This window comes from Eurosta solidaginis, chromosome 1 (genome assembly GCF_040869045.1).
Source record: "Eurosta solidaginis isolate ZX-2024a chromosome 1, ASM4086904v1, whole genome shotgun sequence".
Classification (NCBI taxonomy): Eukaryota; Metazoa; Arthropoda; class Insecta; order Diptera; family Tephritidae; genus Eurosta; species Eurosta solidaginis.
The window spans coordinates 161,107,603-161,131,175 of NC_090319.1; the positions used below are offsets into that span (position 1 = coordinate 161,107,603).

Below are 23,573 nucleotides of genomic sequence, written 5' to 3' on the forward strand. Positions count from 1 at the left end.
ACTTGGGTTTATTTAGAAAATGTTATTATAATTCTTTAGTTTTTATATCTAAGTAAGTTTAATTTTCATTAGTTTCTAAGTTTATATATTTTGAAGTGATATATATGAAGTGAGACATAAATAATATTATAATTGAATTAAATTAATCAAAAATGCATTTGAACTAGTTTAGCAATTTCGAATTATACTTTTTAAGTTTTTATATAATGCTCTGGCCATAGTGAGCCTATAAACTTAGCCCTGCGTCTTGAGATTGCATTAGATTCCAGGAGGATATGGTGCGCCGTCTCCGCTGATCGATCACCAAATCGGCATGTGTTATTCCGTTACTTTTTAGGTTTTATATATATGTACGTATTTTGTATTAAAATTTATTCCAAAGTATAATGTATTGAAGTGATATTTTAAAGTGATATATGTATATATAGACATACTTTTTATATATATTGTAACGTATTTACTTGCAAATCCTCTTATTTGCAAGCTTCTTCTAACGTTCGAATCACTAAACTGTTGAATAAATAACTCCAATATTGAATAATGGAAAAATGGCTCTATTAAAGTACTTCACAATAACACTTATGCTTTGCAACTAGCTTGCTTAACAACCAAACTGATTGATAGCTCTAATGAAACTCTACTATTGCCCGACAGATTGCGTGCTTAATCAATAACTGCTTGATAGCTCAACTCAAACTGAATTCCAGCACCTCTACATTTGCTGCCTTTTGTACTCTCTGATTTCAGCGTTCGCATCTTCTAGGCGCTTCCATTTCCACAATCTACTAGTTGCCATCAGCTCTCAAACTTCTCAGCTGTAACTAAAATTGCACGATTTTATAGCTTCTCTCATTGCATACTTTCAGGAGTATCTCAGATATATGCAGGTGTTTGTGCATTGATTCTCGGCTGCTCGTATACGTACATGGTACATATGTGTAGACGCAATTATTGTTTCGTTTATGTAGATACATAATGATTGATCTATGGATGTGCATGATATCACTGTTTAGCTTCGGCTTAGAGATAGCAGCACCCCTTAGTTTTGATAATATTCGTAACAATATGAAATATGATGAATAAAATGAATTTGAGCTAATTTATCAATTTTCAAGCAAATTTTCAACCGGACTAGGACTAGTATATCAACTAGTAGGATGCTGATGCATATATTGACTAGTATGTCAACTGGTATAACAATGATGCATAGACTGAGTAGTATGCCAGCTGGTATGTTGATGTTGAATACACTAACCCCGCCAACCAGCGCTACGAGCTTTTTGTCATTTTCACCTCAAATTCCAACACCATCACACATTTTCAAAAAAATACTAACACCATCACATAATCATGGGAAGTTTTCCAATTGAAAAAAGAATTGTAAGACAGGGAAATAAATCAGCTGTCATAGATTAATTTATTTTTCAAGCAATTTTGGAGAAATAAACATTTTTTTGCAATTTTGCCGAAAAACCGGTTGCAAATGATGGTAAGTAATGCTACAATAATTGTTTACAGAGTTCTTACAATAAATTTTCTATTTTCACAGGTATTTCATATGAAATTCATTCATGGCAATGCTGCATATAATGGATGTTTCGGGTTCATGGCCCTGAGTCCAACGGTTGCAGCTTCTGGGCTTAGCATAATGTGGTGACTACATGTAAGTACTTATGCAGATAAGTGCTATGAGAAAATAAATGTTATGTACCCATGTGGGGAGTTGCACTTTTGGTATCATCAAAACGTTGCCATTTGAATGGGTAAGTTCAGAAAGATTTTTAAGCTTCCACAGATAGACAGGTCTCGTTCTATTGTTATTTATTTGGGATATATTAAATTGTTGTAGATTTATTTTATTTTATTCTATTTCGTTTCATTTTCGTTTCATTTTATCCCGTTTCATTTCATTTAACTTCTGTATTTTTAATTTCATTGAATCTTGTTTCGTTTTCTTTAATTACTCTTTATATTACTTCATTTATTTTAATTTTGTTGCATGTCATTTCGTTATATTTTTTGTTCATTTAGTTTTATTTCATTTCATTGCGGTTCATTTCGTTCCATTTCGTTTTATTTCGTCTCATTTAATTTGCTTTCGTTCCATGTTATTTCCGTATCGTTTCACGTTGTTATATTTCACTTCCCTCAATTTCATTCCATATAATTTCATGTTATCCCATTTCATTTCATTTGCTACATTGTATTTTTCTTCATTTTGTTCTAATTTATTTCATTGCATTCAATTTAAGTGAAATTTGTTTCATTTTATTTCGTTTCATTCCATTTAATTTCGTTTCATTTCATTTAATTCCATACCATTTCATTTTATCTTATTTAATTTAAATTAATTCCTTTCATTTCATTTCGTTTCACTTATTGATAATCTATTTTATTTAGTCTCATTTCATAGAGTTTCATACCATTTCGTTTTATTTCTTTTCATTTCATAATATTTCATTCCATTCCATTCTGTTTAATTTCATTTTATTTCATTCCTTTTCGTTTCATTATATTTCTTTTTTTCACATTTCTTCGTTTCATTTAAATTTCATACCACTCCATTTCATTTTGCTTCATAATATATATATATTTTTTTTGTTTTATTTTATAAAATTTCATTTTTGTTTACTCTATTTTTATTTTATTTTATTTTAATCCATATTTTTTCATTTTACTTTATTTTATTTGATTTTATTCTATTTCGTCTCATTTTATTCCATTTTACTTCTACGGTTTTCATTTCGTTGACTCTTGTTTCGTTTTCTTTCATTACTCCTTATATTACTTCATTCAATTTAATTTTTATGCATCTCATTTCGTCACATTTTTTGTTCATTTAGTTTTATTTAATTTTATTTCATTCCGTTTCGATGCATTTCATTCCATGTCTTTTATTAAATTCTATTTTATTTCATTCCATTTTATTTCGATCTAGTAATTTCGTTTAATTCTATTTCATTTTATTTAATTTCTTTCAATTCATTTCACTTCATTATATATTTTTATTTTATTTTGTTTCATTTCATATAGTTTTTTATCATACCCTTTTCATTTCCATATCATTTCATTTATTTCTATCTCATTTGATTTAATTCCGTTTTAGTTCATATGGGTATGGCTTTTTCAACTGAGCACCGTTTTCACCAAAGTCAATATTTTGCGATCATATTTGGTCAGCGCCGAGTCTTGTGGTCGAGAAGAACACTGTGTGAATTTTGTTGCAAATTCTGCATGGTTTTTTTTTAAATTGGCAATTAAATATTTTTGGATTGTTTTGGGAAATTAATTGTTTATCCGAAAGTAAGCGTCCAAATGGGACAATTTTTGGGTCTACCTTATCCCCAAAATCAAAATACCCAAAACAAAATCCCCAAAATCAAAATCCCCATTTTATGTGTGAAATAAATTCAAATTAGGTTTAAAATCACCGCGACCAAAAAAGGCTAATAATCCATACCAACTTTCTGCATAGGCGGCCTTCGGCCGCGCTTATAAAAAATAACCCTGGGCTACGCCATGCCAAGTCCGGATGTGTGGTATAACCGTACACGCTTCTGTTAGCTTCTTCAAATTAGAGCGACTAGCAGTCCTATATATGGATAAGTAAAAATATGTATTGCCAAAACGTGAATATATAGTTATACATACATAAATATGAATGAAAGAGGAAAGAGATATTGCTATTTTTTACACAGTCATGATGTTTATCATAGCACTGGTATTTTGTGTTTGGGGATTTCGATTTTGGGGATTTTGATTTTGGGGGTTTTGATTTTGGGATTTTGAATTTGGGGATTATGTGTTTGGGAATTTTTTTTCCTTGGGGATTTTGTGTTTGGGTATTTTTTTTTGGGGGGGATTTCGTGGCACTCCCACAATTTTTTAGGCATAGATTCAAAAGACATTCAAATACAGGACAAAATTTTGCAAAAATTGTTTTTTTGTTGGTTTGCAATAAATTTTCTATAAGCAATTGAATATTTAAACAATTTCTCCGCCTTGCAGACGGAAATTTTAAAGAACAGCATATGTAAAAACCATTTCTGGCATAATCTACAAAAAAAAAAAAAAAAATGCTTGAGATCTGACATAGTTTGAAAACATTGCTTTATTTTACGAAAGTTTAGTACTAAAAATGTTGTTTTCAATAAGGAAAAAAGTAAAAATAGGGTTATTAATAATTACTTTGTTTGCATTGATATTAGATATGTGCATATTGGTGAACAAAATGCCGAACCCAAATCACTGGTGAACCCTTTTCAAAAAAATAACCATAATACAGTGTACACAAATTTAGTGCGAATAAGTGATGAAAATGTTAAATTTAGCGAACTAGCCGGACAATACGTGGGTCGAACGTGTAGAAAATATTTATACAACGGAAAATTACATTCGTCTCCTAATGGAAATATGGCCATACCCTGTGCAAAGGTTATAATTATTTTTTATGTCACGTAAATAAATTCCACTATTGAAGATGGCTCTTTAATATTGTGGAAAATTCTATTGACGACAGTGAAAAAAAATCTGAAAAATAAGCCGAACTACTGATGGCAGTATTCTTAATGTAATTGGTCCTTGATGGAAGTTTTTCTGGATCTGCTCTCGATGGTTTGGAGATCCATAGGATATTCCACAATATTTTGCAGAACCCCATAAACTTCAATCACAATACTGTTATCTAGTTTCTCGTACCTAATTAAATGTAATCCGATCCAGTTATTACACAGTTGAAACTTTTAAGACGCTTGATTTTTAGTCTGAGATCAAAGCCCACACTTACTGAATTTAATTAAGCTCTGGTATGCAGTTTAAACGTTTACGGAGAAAGTAAGCATCTATAAAAATAGCATTAACACAATTGCTTGGTTTCATTTACGATTTACTGAGATTGCCGCAACGCAAATTTTTCCTTACTAAAACCAAACTGCGCTACACATTTTATTGTATTGCAATCGAACAAAACTAGGTTGACAACGTTCGGTTGGTGAAAGACATAGATTTATCTTAGAAATGTGAAAATGTAATACCTAAAAGTACGCATTAGTTTTGTTTGTACAGTTTGAATTGAAGCCAAGTGTTTTCTATTCGCTATGTTTATTAAAATTTTATATAGGAAACCATGTAAACATCCTAAAGTTTTTACATTTTACAACGGACATGACACTCTAGTAATTTGCCGAGTTGTGTGTATACCAATAAAATAAAACTAAAATTTGGTCCCTTTTTTGAGATCTGATCATTTTTTTCGATGAATTTTAGTCCCAAATGAAAGCATGGTGTGGCAACCGTAGTTTCTTTTCCTTCATTTCATTTTACTTGATTTAATTTTTTTATTTTCATTGCCATATCATTTAATATTTTGTCAATTTCATTTCGTTTCATTCCGTTTCATCTCATATAGTTTCATGTTATTTCGTTTTATTTCTTTTCATTTCCATATGATTTAGATTGATTTCATCTCATTTTATATCATTCCGTTTCATTTCATATAATTTCATATTTTTTTGATTATTTTCCATATCAATTAATTTTATTCTATTTCATTTCATTCCGTTTAATTTAATATAGTTTCATATTTTTTCGTTTCAGTTCATTTTTGCTGTTCGATTTCACTTCTGCCGTATCATTTTATTTTGTTGCATCTTACTTCATTCCATTTCATTTCATTGAATTTATTTTTCTTTTAGTTGGTTCCACTCTATTTTTTGTTATGCCATTTCACTTTATTTAATTTTATTCCATTTTATTCTCTTTAGTTTCATTCCAACTTATTTTTTTTTTTTACTTTATTTATTTTATTTTATTTCATTGTATTTTATTTTTATTTATTTACTTTAATTAAATGTTATTTTATTTTATTTTGTTTCATTTCACTTTATTGAATTCAATTTATTTTATGTTATTGTTTTATCGTTTTCAATTTCATTTCATTTTATTTATTGTTATTTTATGAAATTTTTTTTGGTAAAAATGTAAATTATATAAAATTTATATGAGATTTGTAAATAAAAAAAAAATTAATACAAAGTATGGAATATTTTATTGGAAATTTTTTGTACATAAAAAGTGAATAAAAAATTTGGAGTATTTTTATGGAAATTTTTGGAGCATGTGGAAGTTTTGGGTATTAGGAAAACGGGTTTTGGATGTTTTTAAGGACGGTATTGCAACACTGTACATTGACGTTCAAAGCTGTCATTTGCACCTGTTGTTGTTGTTGAGGCAGTGCTTCTCCCCAGCCAATAGGTGGTTGTAGTTGTTGTTGTATTAACAGTGAGAATATTGTGGTAGAATGTATATACATATTTTAGCATAAATTTGTACAAATAAGTGTTCTTTCTTAAAAGAACCAATTTCCTTTAACTATTTTGAAGCATTCCCTTTAATTTAACAAGTGAAAAAACTCCTATGAAATGGCAGAGAAATCTCCCTCTCCCTCACATTCATAATACCTACTTTTCTCCCATAACCGGTTTCCGCTTTTTCGAACATTGTTCAGAATAGGAGGAAAGGGAGAAATGAAAAAACTCACAAGGAATTTTTATTTAGAATACGAGGAAGGGGAGAAGGGAAAAAACTCGCACGGAATTTTGGTTTAGAATTGGGCTGTATATATTTAAATCCAGTGTATTTAAAGTTACTTGGACATCCTCACGTAAGTAATAATGCTCATGGTAATAGAACGACGGTAAAATAGTCTGTGCACGTATAAGTAAAATGCTATCCTGCGTCACATGTAACCACGTTCAAGTTTTCTAAATTCTTCTTTCGACTGCAAAGGACATGATTTTGGAATTATGTTTGGTCGAATGGTTCCGGTTCCGGTAAGTTGTTAAAATAAAAACTGAATTCTAAACTCTTGATACTTTCATCAAACGCGTCCAACATGCAAAATAGCGGGGTTATGTTTTTCCCGTATTGGAGTGAATATTCCTCTTTCATACGAGGATTCGATCCTTGGTACATCTCTAAATTTACTAAATATCCTAAAGTTGTATTCAGGATCCACATTTTCTATCCAAATCGTAACGGCTTACTAACTTTTCTACGCCTTACACATGCACGAAGACAATCTAAATATAAGTGCTGAGGAGTGCCCACTGTTACATATACGTAACGCTCCGATTGTCGGTTATCCCTAGAAGCCTACCGCTACCAAACATTTCATTTTGCATTTGCATAATTCTATATATATATCTCTAAGTAAATAAACACAAAACTTTCACTGCTAAAATATTTCTTTATTATTTTAATATTTGTTCTTACCTTCGTCTCGTTGTAATTTTGCGTTTCGCCCCACTTTTTGAAAAAGTCGTTTTCACACAACGACCAAACGCGATGAAATAAAAAGTGCAACTGACTCAGTGCTTGATTGACATGGTTATCTACATTTTATTATATTTCTCGGAATGCAAAAATTTGAAACTTTACTAGCCTGCTATGACTAACCGGTGTTTCCAATTCAAACGGGCTGCGTTACGCATATGTAACAGTGGGCAGTATTGGGTTGAGATCTCCCTCGAAGCGCAAATAGGGAATCAGGTAGTCTGTTCGTCTTGTGAGTGACGACGCTATACTACTATGGCCGTATGGTCGGCGCTCGAGAGGGGTGTTAGAGGCGTTGGTTCCACAATACAATTAAAGAGATGGTTGGTGTCATGTGGGAATACATTGCAAGCAGGACATACATTTTGTATGTCGGGGTCGATTCTGTAGAGGTAAGAGTTACAGTATCCAGATCGAAGTAGAGCTAGAGTGACTCGCGTTTCTGTAGAGAGATTGCGTTCCTCCTCTTCTAGTTCTGGGTATTTTTCTTTGAGTAGCGGATTTGCCGGGCAATTCCTGACATAGAGGTCCAACGCCTGTTTGTGGTTATCACTGAGGACCTGCTTGTGCTTTTTCGCTTCATACGGCTGTGTTCTCAGGTGCCGTATTTCCTCACAATGCTTACGGAGATGACCCCCTAAGCCTCTGGGCGGTGTAGCCTCATTAATCAGATGTCTGTAGGTATACACAGGTTTCTGGGTATTCAGTAGAAACTGTTTGGTTAGCATTTAATTTCTCTCCCAAATGGGGAGTACTCTCGCATCATTGCGTAGATGGTGTTCTGGGGACATACGGAGACAGCCCGTAGCGGTTCTAAGGGCAGTATTTTGGCAGGCCTGTATTTTCTTCCAGTGGTGACCATATCGGGGACGCGTAACATGCAATCGATCGGCCGATTGCTTTGTAAGTTGTAATGAGCGTTGTTTTATCTTTACCCCAAATGCTGCCGCCAAGAGATTTGAGGATTTTATTACGGCTCTGTATTTACGGTACAATTGGGCCTGCATGGTCTCCAAAATGTATATCCTGATCGAACGGCACACCCAAGATTTTAGGGTGCAAGGCAGTCGGTAGCGTGGTGCCATCGACGTGGATGTTCAATATGGTCGACATTTGGCGCGTCCATGTTGTAAGTAAAGTCGCCGATGATTTGGTCGGTGATAATGTCAGGCCACCGTGGTGTGATGGTAGCGTGCTCCGCCTACCACACCGTATGCCCTGGGTTCACACCCCGGGCAAAGCAACATCAAAATTTTAGAAATAAGGTTTTTCAATTAGAAGAAAATTTTTCTAACGGGGTCGCCCCTCGGCAGTGTTTGGCAAGCTCTCCGGGTGTATTTCTGCCATGAAAAGCTCTCAGTGAAAACTCATCTGTCTTGCAGATGCCGTTCGGAGTCGGTATAAAACATGTAGGTCCCGTCCGGTCAATTTGTAGGGAAAAGCAAGAGAAGCACGACGCAAATTGGAAGAGAAGCTCGGCCTTAGATCTCTTCGGAGGTTTCGCGTGGCGAAGAAACTGGAGACATCAGGGAGATAGCTGCTTATTTTGTTACAAAGCTCATCGATGTGTGGGCTTGGACCTGTGGCCATTATTGCGCAGTCATCGGCGAAGGATACAACGGTGCATCCATCTGGTGGCGAAGGAAGCTTCGATATGTAGAAGTTAATCAAAAAAAACGGGGAGTAAGTTCTTCCTGTATTCAAGTTTCTGTATATTTCGTCATTTTCGCTTACTGTTAAGGAAGCTGATATCTTATCGTATGTTTGAAGTCATGCTAAATTTGAATCCAATTTATTGATATGTCATACATTGATAAAGAAAGCCATTCCCGTTGATAGCCTAACTAAAGTCAATTTCAAATTGGGTGTTTCGGAATGTTCTTTTGATAAGGTGCTTAATCCAGCTATATGGCCCGAGTTTGTGAAAATTCACCCGTGTCGTTTTTTTCACCAAGAACTTTGCGCATATCTTATTTTGTTTAAAAAATTGAAAAGTTTATTTATTCTTGCGAATTTGTTTGAAATTAAGAAATAAAGTATAAACAATGTACAGTATTGCATTTCATATGGTATTCACTGAAATGAGTAATGCATTGGTGTCACAGCAACATCAACAGAGGAGCATAAGAAGAAGAAGACGGCGGGATACCAAAAATCCCCTGGTGTTACCTGCTTCCATTCAGCAAAGCAATTTTCTGGAGGCCAAGTCGAGTTGAATTCGCCCCTCGCCATATGCCAAAATCCATTTAAGCCTTCTTAAAAAATCCTTGCGCAACTTCTTGATGGCTGCATCAAATATACCAAGAGCTCTTCCGTTGCTTGTGATATACTTTTCGACTTAAAATAAAGAATATGTTGAAGAATGTACATATTTTCGCACAAATTCGTACAAATAAGTGTTCTTTCTTAAAAGAACCAATTTGCTTTAACTATTTTGGTTCATTGCCTTTAATTTAACAAGTGAAAAAACTCCTAAGAAATGGCAGAGAAATCTCCCTCTCACTCACATTCATAATACCTACTTTTCTCCCATAACCGATTTCCGCTTTTTCGAACATTGTTCAGAATTAGAGGAAAGGGAGAAGTGAAAAAACTCACAAGGAATATTTATTTATAATACGAGGAATTGGAGAAGGGAAAAAACCCCCAAGGAATTTTTGTTTAGAATTGGGCTGAATGTGTTTCGAAAGGACCGTGATTATATTAAAACTAGTCACAGTAGAGGTGGAGGTGTTCTTATAGCAGTTAACCGGAAATTTCGCTCGTCACTCGTGACATTGAAGAATGATGATAGACTATTGGATCAGCTCTGCGTGTCAGTAAAAGTGGTTTCGAATATTTTAATCTGCGACAAGCAACGATATGCTATACCGAGCACATGTGGACAATATTCTAGCAGTAGCATCTAGTGATAATAATGATAGTATCTGTTTTATGGGTGACTTCAACTTGGACAATATTGATTGGTCTTATATTGATAATAGTAATGAGTTGTATCCAAATAACGTAAAAAATATATCTGAATCCTATTTGGTTGATAATTTATCCAGTTGCGTTCTTTCTCAGATAAATGGTTTTCTAAATCGACTCTCTCGTATTTTAGACTTAATTTAAATGATTTTGAGTTTTGCTTCCAATTCGAACTTAAGAATATAATTACCTGTTCAAGGATTTAAATTTACTTGAATAAAACAGATATTTCTCTTTATATATAACCGGTTTGGATAATTTATACTTGTTGAAATATTTGTTTCTTAAATTTTAATATCAAGGTATTTTATGTCTGGGTTTCTTTAGGATTGGTATATGCTTTACGCAGATCTCACCTAACTTATATTTAAAGATTTCAAAGCAGTTGGCAACATCTACGTTGCAAAATATTGAATTCCAATCAATGGCATCAACAGCAATATTAACCATATCGAAATCCATTATATTAAGCGCAGTGACCACCCTGACATATTCTAAAGAAGTCAGTGTCAAACTTATGAACAAGTGGTATGATTTTGAGCTGGCTAACTTAAATAAACGTAAGCTAAATCTTTACAAGATCAGCCTATCCACTGGAGAATGGAGTGAATATTATAGTGCGAAACGCCAATATAAACGGCTAATTAAGATAAAAAAAGCCAAGTACATGGAAAACAAAATCAACCATAGTGCTGGTGATAGTAAGGTCATGTGGAAAAACTTGAAAAATTCCATAAGCATGGCTAAAGAAAATAATGGTATTAAAAAAATTAAAATAAACGACCAACTCTACACAGAGGAAAATGAAATAGCGCAGTCTTTGAATGACTATTTCATTGATAGTATATTGGAGATTAGCATGAATATTCCTACTTCTTTTAGTAATGAAGGTACTATAGATGAGCAAAATGGCCCTAATGTTTTTAAGTTTCAGAAAGTATCCACTTCAGAGATAGTTGATATAGTAAGTAAGTTTAAAAATAAAATTGGAGGGAAGAAACTTGTGTCGGAAGGAGTCGTTAAATACTCCATAACGTATACAGGTTTCTTCTATTCTCAACTTGTTAATGAGAGCTTAGATAAAGGTCTCGTTCCTAGTTTATGGAAATCTTCTAAAGTTGTGCCATTAGAAAAAGTTAAAAATACCATCAAAGCTGAGGAGATAAGACCTATTAACACGTTACAATGTGATGAAAAAATTTTGGAAACAGTGGTAAAAAATCAGCTTGTGAAATATTTAGAAGATAATGTAATTATTATACCTCAACAATCTGGTTTTCGAAAGAAACATTCATGTGAAAGTGCTTTGAATTTGGTTGTAGCTAACTGGAAAGAAGACTTAAGCAGGAAAAAACACATATTAGCTGTGTTTTTGGATTTAAAGCGTGCATTCGAGACGATCGACCAAAACTTAATGCTGAAAAAGCTTTCTTGCATTGGCGTTTCTGGTATAGAACTAAAATGGTTTCAAGACTTCCTAATTAACAGATACCAAAGAACAGTGATTGGAACGTCCGTATCGGATAAAAGGGAGGTACCTGTTGGTCTACCTCAAGGGTCTGTGCTGGCACCCATACTGTTCAATATATATATTAATGATATAACTAGCTCCATTAAGCACTGTGAAATAAAATTGTTTGCTGATGATACATTGCTGATGATAAGTGGGAACAATATTACTGAAATATATGCTAAGCTGCAAGAAGATCTTAACAGCGTATATGGTTGGTTATGCGTAAACAGACTAAAAGTGAATGTCAATAAAACGAAATTTATGGTTATATCTAGACGCAATTTTCAAAACAGTGAGCTACAAAACTTAAATATAAATAACGAACTAATTGAAAAAGTCAGCACCTTAAAATACTTGGGAATAAAAATAGATGATAAGCTGAATTTCAACGAGCACGTGGATTATACGGTAGGAAAAATAGCGAAAAAGTTATATTTTACACAACGAACCTGCAAATATTTAAATAGAAGGTATAAAATCATCGTCTACAGATCTATAATCGAACCTCATTTTATTTATTGCCCAACTATATTTTTCATCTTGCGAGATAGTCAGATATACAAGCTTCAAAAGCAACAGAACCGCGCTATGAGATTCATTCTCAAAAAACGGTATGACACACCTATCAGAGACATGCTATGCTCTCTTAATTGGCTTAGCATTAGACAGCAACTTTTTTATTATACCATAAAATTTATTAAAAACATAATAGAAGGAACTTTGCCTGCGTATTTGAGGACGAATATAAAATATGTAAAAGATATACACTCTGTAAATACTCTTAATAAAAATGATTTTAATCTGCTGGCTTATAAAACTGAAGCAGACAAATGTAATCTGTATTATAAAGGTCTTAAATCCTATAATGAACTACCGAATGATATTAAATCATGTCATTCCAATAAATTTAAACAAAAATTGTACAATTATTGCAGAACACTACCAATTTAGTGCTGGACAGGCGGACTTCCATAGCATCGATAGAAGTGCAGCGAAACTACCAAGCTCTTGTACGCATACAAAAAAGGTTGCCGAAGCACATACTGAGGCGCATCACTCGATTAACTCAGTGCATCGCCGTGCAGATGTTGCCTTCGCGCTTTACTAACATGCGTAAAATGCCTACATACTACACAAGCACAACGCTTTGTTCGCATGATCTGAAAGTCTCCCATCCATAGTACTCCAAGGTAGGACATAGATGTAACTATTCTAGATTGCATAGTCCAGAAGACAATTATAAACATGTAAAATAGATTTAAGTTAGGCTTAGGACGCCGTAATAAATAAATACATTACATTATATTAAAGCAAAAACTAATTGCTTCTTCATCATAATGAACCGAAGTAAATTGATAGAATTTAATATAATCACGGTCCTTTCGAAACACATTATATAAATTCGCATCGAAATATTCATTATCGAAGAAACTCTCGTTTAACCACAACAACGAGAACAATAATATCGTAATCCAGGTTCGAGCTCAAGGCATAAATTAAATTTGTTTCTCAACCCAGCAATATTTTGAAAATATATTTTTAATTTTTAGAAGAATGGTTAATAACGGAACTGGTTATCGTTGTTGTGTTGATGCACCTCCTTGGTGAAAAAAAAAAATGAAACGGGCGAATTTTCACAAACTCAGGCCATATAGCTGGATTAAGCACCTTATCAAAAGAACATTCCGAAACACCCAATTTAAAATTGACTTTAGTTAGGGTATCAATGGGAATGTCTTTCTTTACCAATCTATGACATATCAATAAATGGTATTCAATCTTAACATGACTTGAAACATACGATAAGATATCAGCTTCCTTAACAGTAGGCGAAAATGACGAATTATGCGGAAACTTTAATACAGGAACTTTTTTTTAATTCGCTGGTATTTCAATTACCAAAAACAATGTGCTTGCTTAATTTCCTCCGAATACTTTTGGCTTCAAAGGTAAGCATAGCAGAGTCTTGCGACGCAGCATGAGGTATCACTGCTACCAGGCGTTTAGCTTTTTTAGTACCTGCAGCGTTACGCACTTTAGAATGGGACGTTGACGTCATTTCACCATCAATACGTACAGCATTGACAAAAGGGGAAGGCAAAATAATAGCGTCGTCATTTATGCTCACTTGGGCTTCCGATTTACTTGCACTTATGTTTTGTTTTAATGTTGTATTTATTGGCTTAACACTCTCAGCAGTAATTTCAGCGTCTGTAGGCTGCTTTGGTGTGTTAATAGCCAGATTAGCAAAAATGCTACTAAGATTTTTAGCTTCAACAGTTAGTGTTGACAGGGCGGAATCTTTAGCATCAACCTGAGAGCGCAAATAGCGAATACCGGCAATAAGATCATCGGATTTGAGCAGTAGATTTTTGTTCTCTTCATGCAGAGCATTGACACCGTACAGAGTGCGTGGATTCTCTTGCCTTTATTAGCAAGCAAAGCAATTTGATGCTTGGAATTATGCACATCATCACTCACATCAGATTTATTATTTGTTTTAGTCGGCAGAGTTGAACGCAGAGATGAGCGTTTGCAGAAAAAAGGCTTTCCCGAAGTGGGTAGAAAATCCATTTCACTCTGAAGTAAACCTACACATTCAAGGTGAAAAAACTCTTTACATCAATAAATCTACTCGGCAACCCTGTTGGCGTAAAGTGAAAATTAAAGTGTGTGCTGCCAAAACATAAGAAACAATATAAATAATAAAGCTCTAAGTGAGATAAAAACAAGCAAGTCATCCTCTGGGTACAACAAATAAGTGATTTCCTCCCTAAAAACAAAATACGGCAAAAAACAGTAGTTCTTAAAAATAAAACAAGAATAAAAGTGAGACTCCATGTCGGAAGCATACACAAAGTGAAACCAAGAAAAGAACACAGGCAAATATGTACGTATGTATATATAATTGGCGCCAGTTTTGGTATGTAGATATTTTCACCCACGTCTAAACATGGGCAATTCCACCCGTCACTAGCTTTGATGACAAATCTTCTCCTTCATAAGTAAGAGTTGCCAAGATACTCAAAATAAAAAAAAATAAATCAAATAAAAAATATCCACATAATGTAATAAGCGTTAATAAATTAAAACATAATACAAAATAATAAATAAATAAATAATAATAATAATAATAATAATAATAGTAACATAATAATAATGGAGATTTCAATACTAAGGCTGATGAGTGGGGAATGCCCCAGACTAACACCAGAGGAAAGCTAGTGCTGCCCGACTTGGATTGTTCATTCTGAACACCGGCACGACCCCGACATATCGTCGACCAGGCTTTGGACAATCTATCCCTGATATTACATTAGTATCTGAAAACCTGCTGTCAAAGGCGGCTGGATGGAGGATGATGGAGGATCTCACGGGCAGTGACCATAACTACATCACCTTCCATCTTAATGACTCAGGGCAAAGTTGGACAGGGAGACCGCCCCGTATGAAAACAAAAGGGGATGCCTCTAAGGTGTACGCTGCAAAGTTCTCCGCTGTTGTACAAGCGAGCGCACGACAGAGAGTCGACAGTGCCGAAGCGGCGAACGCTACGGTAGAAGCCACCATGCGTTGCCTGAACCACGCATGCAAGACCTCAATGCCACAAAAGGGCCTAGGAGAGGTAAAAAACAAGTGCACTGGTGGAGTAGCGGAATCGCCGAACTACGCAGGGTATGCCATAGAATGCGAATGCTGGCAAACCGCGCACGCAGCGTATGTCCCATCGCCAGCATGGGTTCCGGAAAGGTCACTCCACAATAGATGTCATAGCCGAGGTTATAAATGCGTTAAGGAAAGCCGAAACCGCGTGCCACCAAGCTAGGCCTTCAATTCCGTCAGGTGGGACGACATGCTGGATGCGCTGAAACACTTTCAAGGTACCTCCTTATCTACTAGCCATATTAAGGCACTACCTAAAAGATCGCTGGCTCACGTACGAAACAAATCAAGGTCAGAGAAAGGTGAGGATAACAGGCGGAGCAGGCCAGGGATCGGTCGAAAAGTGCTTTTCTTGTCGCTTTCGCAGACGACGTGGCTGCCGTAAATACAGCACGGAACTGCGAGCTGGCGCAGCCTAAATTAAACCAAGTAATGCGCCGTGTAAATAGATGGATGAGTAACCATGGACTTCAGCTCGCAACAGCGACAACTGAGATCGTAATCCTCACGAAGAGACGAATTCCCACCATTATGAATATGATGGTTGGAGAACAACAAGTACAAACACGCAGCTCCACGAAATACCTTGGGGTGAGGCTAGATAGCAAGCTAACCTTCTCGGAACACTTTCAAGGAGCCTGCGAGGAAACTGCATAGATCCTAGGATACTTAAGTAGATTAATGGTAAACATAGGCGGGCCAAGGCCATGTATAAGAAAGCTGTTTGCTTCCGCTTCGGATTCTATACTCTTGTACGGTGCAGAAATTTGGGCGGATGCACTGAAATTCCGAAAGTACCGAGCAGCTATTACTTCTGTCCAACGCAGAGGGGCACTACGAATGGCCTCAGCTTACCGCACGGTATCCGCAGACACAGTTCCTTTTATTGCGGGAACCATACCGATACATCTTCTCGCTGAGGAGAGGAAATCAATTTACAACCTCCGAGGAGAAGTATGCAGAGATGTTGCTGCAGCGCAGGCGCGAAAAGATTCTATCCGACGCTGGCAACAGCAATGGAGCTGCTGTACTGCAGGCAAGTGGACCAGGGAACTGATTCCCTAGCTGGAGCCAAGGTTCGAACGGCCACATTGAGAGGTCGACTTCTACCTGACACAGTTTTTAAGTGGCCACGCCTACTTCCGGTAATACCTCCACAGGATGGGCAAGATTGAAAATCCGAGTTGCTTATACTGTGGGCTCATAGACGACGTTCCTTTTTCGAATGCGATCACTTCGCACAGCAACGAAGAAGAGTGGTAGTAACACTAGGCGACTACACCCGGGCAGTGTCATCCATAAGTGGTCGCTTAACCCAATAACGTGAGAGTAGCCAAAGGGCTCACGTAGCCAGGTGCGAAAAATGCGCGGAGGTTAGATTTTAGTCGGTAGCCCATAAAGAAAAGAAAGAAAGGGAGTCCTGCACTCGGTGAGGCTCGCTGCTACAGAGAGTCGCACCGAGGCTTAACAACCCGGTTTGTGCATAAAGCATTTCCTCCTTCCACGTAACAAAAAAAAAAAAATAATAATAATAATAATAATAACAATAATGATAATGATAATAATAATAATAATAATAATAATAATAATAATAATAATAATAATAATAATAATAATAATAAAAATAATAATAATAATAAAAAATAATAATAATATAAGAATAAGCCAATATAAAATAAGTGAATAGCGAGTAAAATGCCACTTAACCGCACTCCTCCTAAGGGAGGAGACCCCTGCTATTGCAGCAAACCCCAACCCATCAAATCAGCCAACAGTAACAAAAGCTACCGCTGACCCAACCGACCCAATCCTAACCGCTCACCTCACGAACAAAACAGCAACAAAACTCGGAGCTACAAAAAACTCCCACAATCCCTACTGGGAGCGCCGGAGATGTTGAGCAGCAGATAGAGTTCCTCCAGCAACAATTGCAACTACTCTATAGTCAGCAACAAGTCCCACCCACCCAAAAAGTCACTAGCCCGATTCCAGCAGGCACTGAATGGAAAAAGGTACCACCCTATAAACGACAACGTGAAAGCCCAGGTAAGAGTACAGAGTCAAAAAAACAGGCAAAGCTCGAACAATATTGGCTTGGTAGGCGCCAAGTAAATGCCCCAGATACTGAAAATAGATTTTCTATCCTTTAAGTCCAAGAGGCAAGCCAACCCAAGAGAAAGAACTGAAAACTCCCCCAATTTTCGTCGACAAAGTCAGTAATATATCACCACTGATGAGTTTATTACAAGAAATTGCCCCAAACTCGTTTCACCTAAAGCTAGTGGGTAATGAACAAGTCAAAGTCAAAACTATCGTGACCCGATTAGAACTAAAGAACACAGAATTCTTTACATATAAATCGAAACGTTCATTTAAAGTAGTTCTTAAAAATATGCACTTCTCGATAGATACCAAAGAAATTGTAGACGCACTCAAAAATTTTGGCCAATCTGTTACTAACATATGGAACATGAAGCACACAATCGCCAAAAAGCCGCTACCCATGTTCATAATTGAGCTCAAACCTGATACCAACAACAAAAAGATTTACGAAATTAAAAGTCTCTTACTGCTAACTGCCAGCAATATGGTCATACGAAATTTTACTGCCGTCGAAAACCGGTATGTACAAAATGTGCTCGTAGCCACACGTCTGCAGAATGTAGTCGAAAATCCAAATCTGATGATGTCAAATGCGCTTTATGCGAAGATAATCAGCCGCCAAGTACAAAGGATGCGCGGTCTATAAAAACTTACAAGACATAAAATACACTGAGACTGACATAGACATTGAGGAAAAAACTCACCCAAGTACTGTTGTTTTACATGGAAAAGAGAAATCCAATCAACAAGGTGCATCTTCAAGTTAAGTCAACCCAACTAGCAACACTATATCGTTTGCTCAAGCCTTAGAAGCCAGCTCAAACTTACAAAACATAAAATACCCGTCATTGAGGAAAAAAACTCACCCAAGTACTGTTACCTCACATAGAAAAGAGAAATCCAAACAACAAGGTGCATCTTTAAGACAAGTCAACCCAATCAGCAACATTATATCGTATTCTTAAGCCTTGGAAGGGCCCCAACCCAGCTGAAACTCTAGCAATGCTAACCCAAATAACATAGACGCATCTAACCCAACCCAAAATGGTAGTGAAATGCGAGAAATTATCGCTCTATTGAAACAAGTTATGCAGCAAATCACAACAATGATGACATTTCTTGTCACCCTCACTACTTAAAACTGTTCACTCCCGACCGCTTAAAGATCATTATCTGGAATGACAATGGCCTTTCCAAGCATTTACTTGAAGTAAAGGCATTACTCCAGACCCACAATATAGACATACTTCTCATATCTGAGACCCACTTCACTGACAAAAGCTACTATGAAGTCCGTAAATATAAGTTTTATCACAAAAAACACCCAGGTAACAAAGCACATGCTGTATCACCTAATCCTAATAAGGAGCAGAATTAAGCATTGTAATACAAACTCGTACCGCACGAATGCTATCCCAGCCACTAATGTTACTTTCGAAGATTCAAATGGCCCAATTACGCTCTCAGCTATCTATAGCCCACCCAGACACGCTACCACTGCGGAAGAGTATTGTAGCATTCACTCATTAAGTTATTCATTCATTTGTACAAACATATATTTTGACCCGGTTTGGAATGTCTTAAAATGCATTGGCCCGTAATCATAGTCGCTGACTAAAATAATCTTTAGTTAAAATCTTACCTAAATTAAAAATAGGATTTAAAATTTTGGTCTGTCATAGACATATTAAACAAAGTTTTCAGCTAAAATAAGCATGGACAGGGTACCCGCTGTTCCTTACAGCCGTGGTTACTTGACTCCACGTATACAAAATGGTAATTTTTTCCTTGACAAAAACTCTTAAAATACCACACAAATTGTCAAAGGAGTACCTGAAAACACGTTTTGATCATAAGCCGGTGGCGGATAATTATCATTCAATTCTACTTAAAAGTTATTAGCAAACGTTTTGTAAAAACTCGCTATTTTTTATCAGCCGTCAATTTAAAATTAAGTGCACAATCTCTTAATTGGACATGAACATACTTATTTAAAGAAAGTTTACTTAATTTCGTAATCTCGTAACATAAATAAATAAGTAGTGAAAGCGGATTTGGGCTCCTTAAAGCAAAAGAAGCAACAAGGCTATTCACTCATACACTCGTATTCATGTTGAATAGAGTATATAGTTTGTAAGAATGTTGTAAAGAAAAGTTGTTTACATTAAGACAGATGTGACGGCCAAAATGATGCAAACCTTAAATGCTAGGTGGCCCCAACCATCAAAGCCGTTTAATTTAATAGACACGAAACCGAACAGGGATATCTATAACCTCGATACTGATAAGTATGCAGGACATTCAATGATAATCAGGTTAAATCAAATTTAGGTTTGTCTTCGCAAAATCAGCATAAATAAAGGGAGTTTAGTATAGTTTTCCATAGGAAAGGAGTGACCTAGAATGTTGAGCCATTGTACGTGGACCTGCAAAGTGTAAGTCCCTTTTACATTAGAAAATCATTGAACTCAAGTCGATCATGACATAGACTAAGAGGGTGATAAAGGAGGGAAGTTATACAACAGCGCCCGTATCAAGCAGTTCTTAAAATTTTTGTTGCTAATTCTTGTTGTATTCCGTGTTTTATTTCACGCTTTCTTTTAAGAGGAATTGGCAAATGTAAAGGGGAATAGAAGACACACAAGGAAATGCCAGCAGAATAGAATTCTAGAATTATGTAATGTAATTCAGTAATTAGAAGTCGGAAATAAAAAATTGTGCTTTTATTAATAGATATTCACAAAAAACCGAATAATTACCCTCAAACGGCTGCGATACTGGCGAAAATTATATCAGCGCAAAACGCATTTTTAGTAATTCTTTTCTGTGACCAACAATATCGCCAAAATTACATCAATCATCTTAGGGTACGCTTACACCGATAAACCGAAAAATTGCAATCAGCTGATGAAATCGGCCGGGCTGGTGTTGAAATTGCAACCGATTATCGGCCAGCTGATTTTGTTTCTAACATTTTACTTTTCTCAAAAATACGCTTGCGCTTATGCTTTTATGTGCTTATCGCATAAAGGGCGCCTGTTTTGTACACAAATAATAAATTATTCAGTCCACCGCAAAAATAATTAATTTTTCACAGTAAATGCACGCAATTTATCGGACGATAAAATTTAACACGCGCGAATTTATCGGCAGTGAAAAACGACAACGGCCGACAACAATTCGGTGATCGGTTGAAATGTACACACGCTCATCTAAATACATGTGTTTATTTTTATCGGACGATTACGACCGGCATCGGGCGATCAAAATCGGTGGATGTGTAAGCGTACTCTTAAACAATTTTTTTTGCAAAAATATCTTGACAGAGTAAAAGTATTACTTTCCCGCCTTCGGATTATTGCTTCCGAAATTAAAACGCGTCATTTGACACCTCTCACGAAATTTTTTGACATGTATTAAAATTCAGCCTTGTCAGGGTGGGTGTTCCCCACGTTTGGGCGTCTGCAAGATATACGCTACCTTGGACCGCTCTTGATGCATTGGGTGGGGTGGCCGTCATGAAAAACACCAGGTTGATGTTGTTGTCACCTCCATGGCGTCTTGTCCACCACCCAAGACAACATGGTCCATAATTGAGCTGATTGCAGCCGAGTATACAGGCCATTCTGTTTTATAGGTCTTCAGACACATCAGCGATTCCAAGTCAAATAGCTTCGCTGCTGCATCTTTGGATGCAGTAACAAACAGAATACCATTTTTATTTACCTGCATATCGTTTTTAACAGCCGTATGATCATTTATTGAGTTAATCTCACGACTACCCTCCCGTATATCCCAAACAGAAATTTGGCCATTTTCGAGCCCTATGATTATTGTTTCATCCAAGGATCCCCACAGCATAGATGTGATTTTAGATACCAGCATTGGTATATGTAGCAATGGGCTTTGCTCGGCAGTGGTTTCATCTGCTGTGCGTGCATCAATCGCGAACCGTTCTGGATTTTGTCCCACATCTTTATCTGTGGAGTGGGCCGCCTGTTTGCCAGAGTGGCTGAAGCCGCATGTTCGCGCCGAGGACTTTGTAGGTAGGGGTGCAATTGCAACGCCATGTCCTGCATCCCGTGTTTTGTCGTCATATCGCCACCAAGACGTTCGTCATTTGGCGAGTGCCAAACATCTGGCTTTTGATCTTTTGAGTATAAAAAGGGTAGATCGCCGTCACGATTGGGTTTGATTTGAGTTATGGAACGCTCATGACTTTGCAGCATTAATGCTCGCATTGTGCATTACTATTTTATAGACTTTATGTGTTTGTTTTCTTTTAATGCCGGTCTGCGCCGTGAAATGTCAAAACAAATGACAGCAACAACTTTCTCACCACAGGTAAGGTAAACGCTCTATGTCGGAAGGTTGCCATATGACGAAATGTAGGTACGGTGGGCTAGGGCTTAGGAAAAGGATGGATATAGGCAGATATGGTCGTTGTTGGCTGGAATGTAAAACAATAGAAATTGCCTATATAAAGGGGTTAGTTACCATTAAAAGAATAGAATAGCTGTGTCATTAAAGGTGATTATGTTGACTGTGCGCAGGATCGCGTAAACGATTTTATTAAGTTGTATATTTATATACATATCCCTGGCGCGAGGTCCAGTAAGGACAAAATCGTACAGTGTTTTTTTTTTTGGTGTTGAAAATTTATGTGCGGCGGGGCAAAACGCCCATAAAGAAACCCGCGGTCGTCCGGAAAAAGTTATTTTCAAGGCGAAAGGCCTAGGATTCCGGCCGGTACGAAAATTACAGAGTTTTTGGCTAACGCGCATGATGGATGTGGAATACGCAGGGACAGCAGTTAAACAGTGTTAAGTCGGTGGATTTAATTTTTTTTTGAGACATATTGTCCCTTCTTCTTTTTTTTTTGCGCCTTTTGGGGGTTCATGTACCTAAAGTTTTTATTGCGGTGACTTGTCACTAAATTTCTAATGTCTTTCTGCAAGCCCCAGGCAAACGTTTCATAATTTTCTTCCTGTAAAATTCTTTTTGGTAAATTTTTTTTTTGGATAATGTTATTAGTTGCCGGGGTTACGAAATTCCCAACAAAAAATTTAGTTTAATGTCGACTCGATATGCCCTTGAGATCAAATTCTTTCCTCAAATCTTTAACGTTAATTCTCTACATTATCGCAAAGGCTATTCTCTATTTGGGATCGAAGGCCATTAATTTTCTTTGCTGGTATTCATTTTTGTACTTGGGGTATACTTATTTATGATATGCAGATTGTTCGAATAACAATTGTACATATATTTTTTTTGTGGCAATAAAAATGAACGAAATATAATTTTATATATATGTATTACATATACGTGGAAGTGCGGTTAGAAAGTTGTTCAAAATTCCTCAACTTCACCTCAAATACCGCGTAAGGTGATAACTTACGTTCGAGAATAAACTTGGCTGTGTTTGTTGGGTTTCTTCACATACTAATGAGTCAATTGCACCCCCGAAGACTACGCGAGGTGCATGAACGCCAAACGGGCGCAAAAACACCAGCCTTTTTGTACTCAGTTTAAAATATAGTTTCTATCTGTTAGTTGAACACCACCCCGTCAATAAACAAAAGCTTTTGGTCTGTGCCAGGGAAATTTTTTTCGAAAATCTACCACAATCACTTTTCACCAGCATACAGGCGTACAACAGTGCCTCTAAAACCACGTGAGGTGAAGACAGCAAAATTCTTGTAAAAAGCTTTTGGTTAATATCGCGGGTTCGAATCGAGCTCAAGGCCTAACAATAATTTTTTATCATTATTATTGTTATGATAAATTTTTTCTTAATTGAAAAAATTTTTAAATTAGAATAGAAGAAAGAAAAAATTTTAGACAACTGCCAAAGCTCGTTGTATAGATCCATTTCGGGAACTGCTAAATTCCTTCATCGGCAACGTTTAGGCGCCGCTGCTATAACCATTCAGCCATCACAGCGGTTTTTTGTTTGTCTTCATTAATCCTACTTCTATTCTGGTTCGTGCCA

General features: G+C 36.2%; 1 protein-coding gene and 1 pseudogene across 3 annotated transcripts in view; one reads left to right on the forward strand and one right to left on the reverse strand.

Moving 5' to 3' along the window:
* Positions 1-23,573, forward strand: part of l(3)80Fg (dnaJ homolog subfamily C member 16 l(3)80Fg) — a 2,137,133-nt gene that overhangs the window by 575,573 nt on the left and 1,537,987 nt on the right. The gene's annotated exons all lie outside the window — the stretch shown is intronic.
* LOC137238684 (eukaryotic translation initiation factor 3 subunit I-like) lies at positions 21,098-21,822 on the reverse strand (annotated as a pseudogene).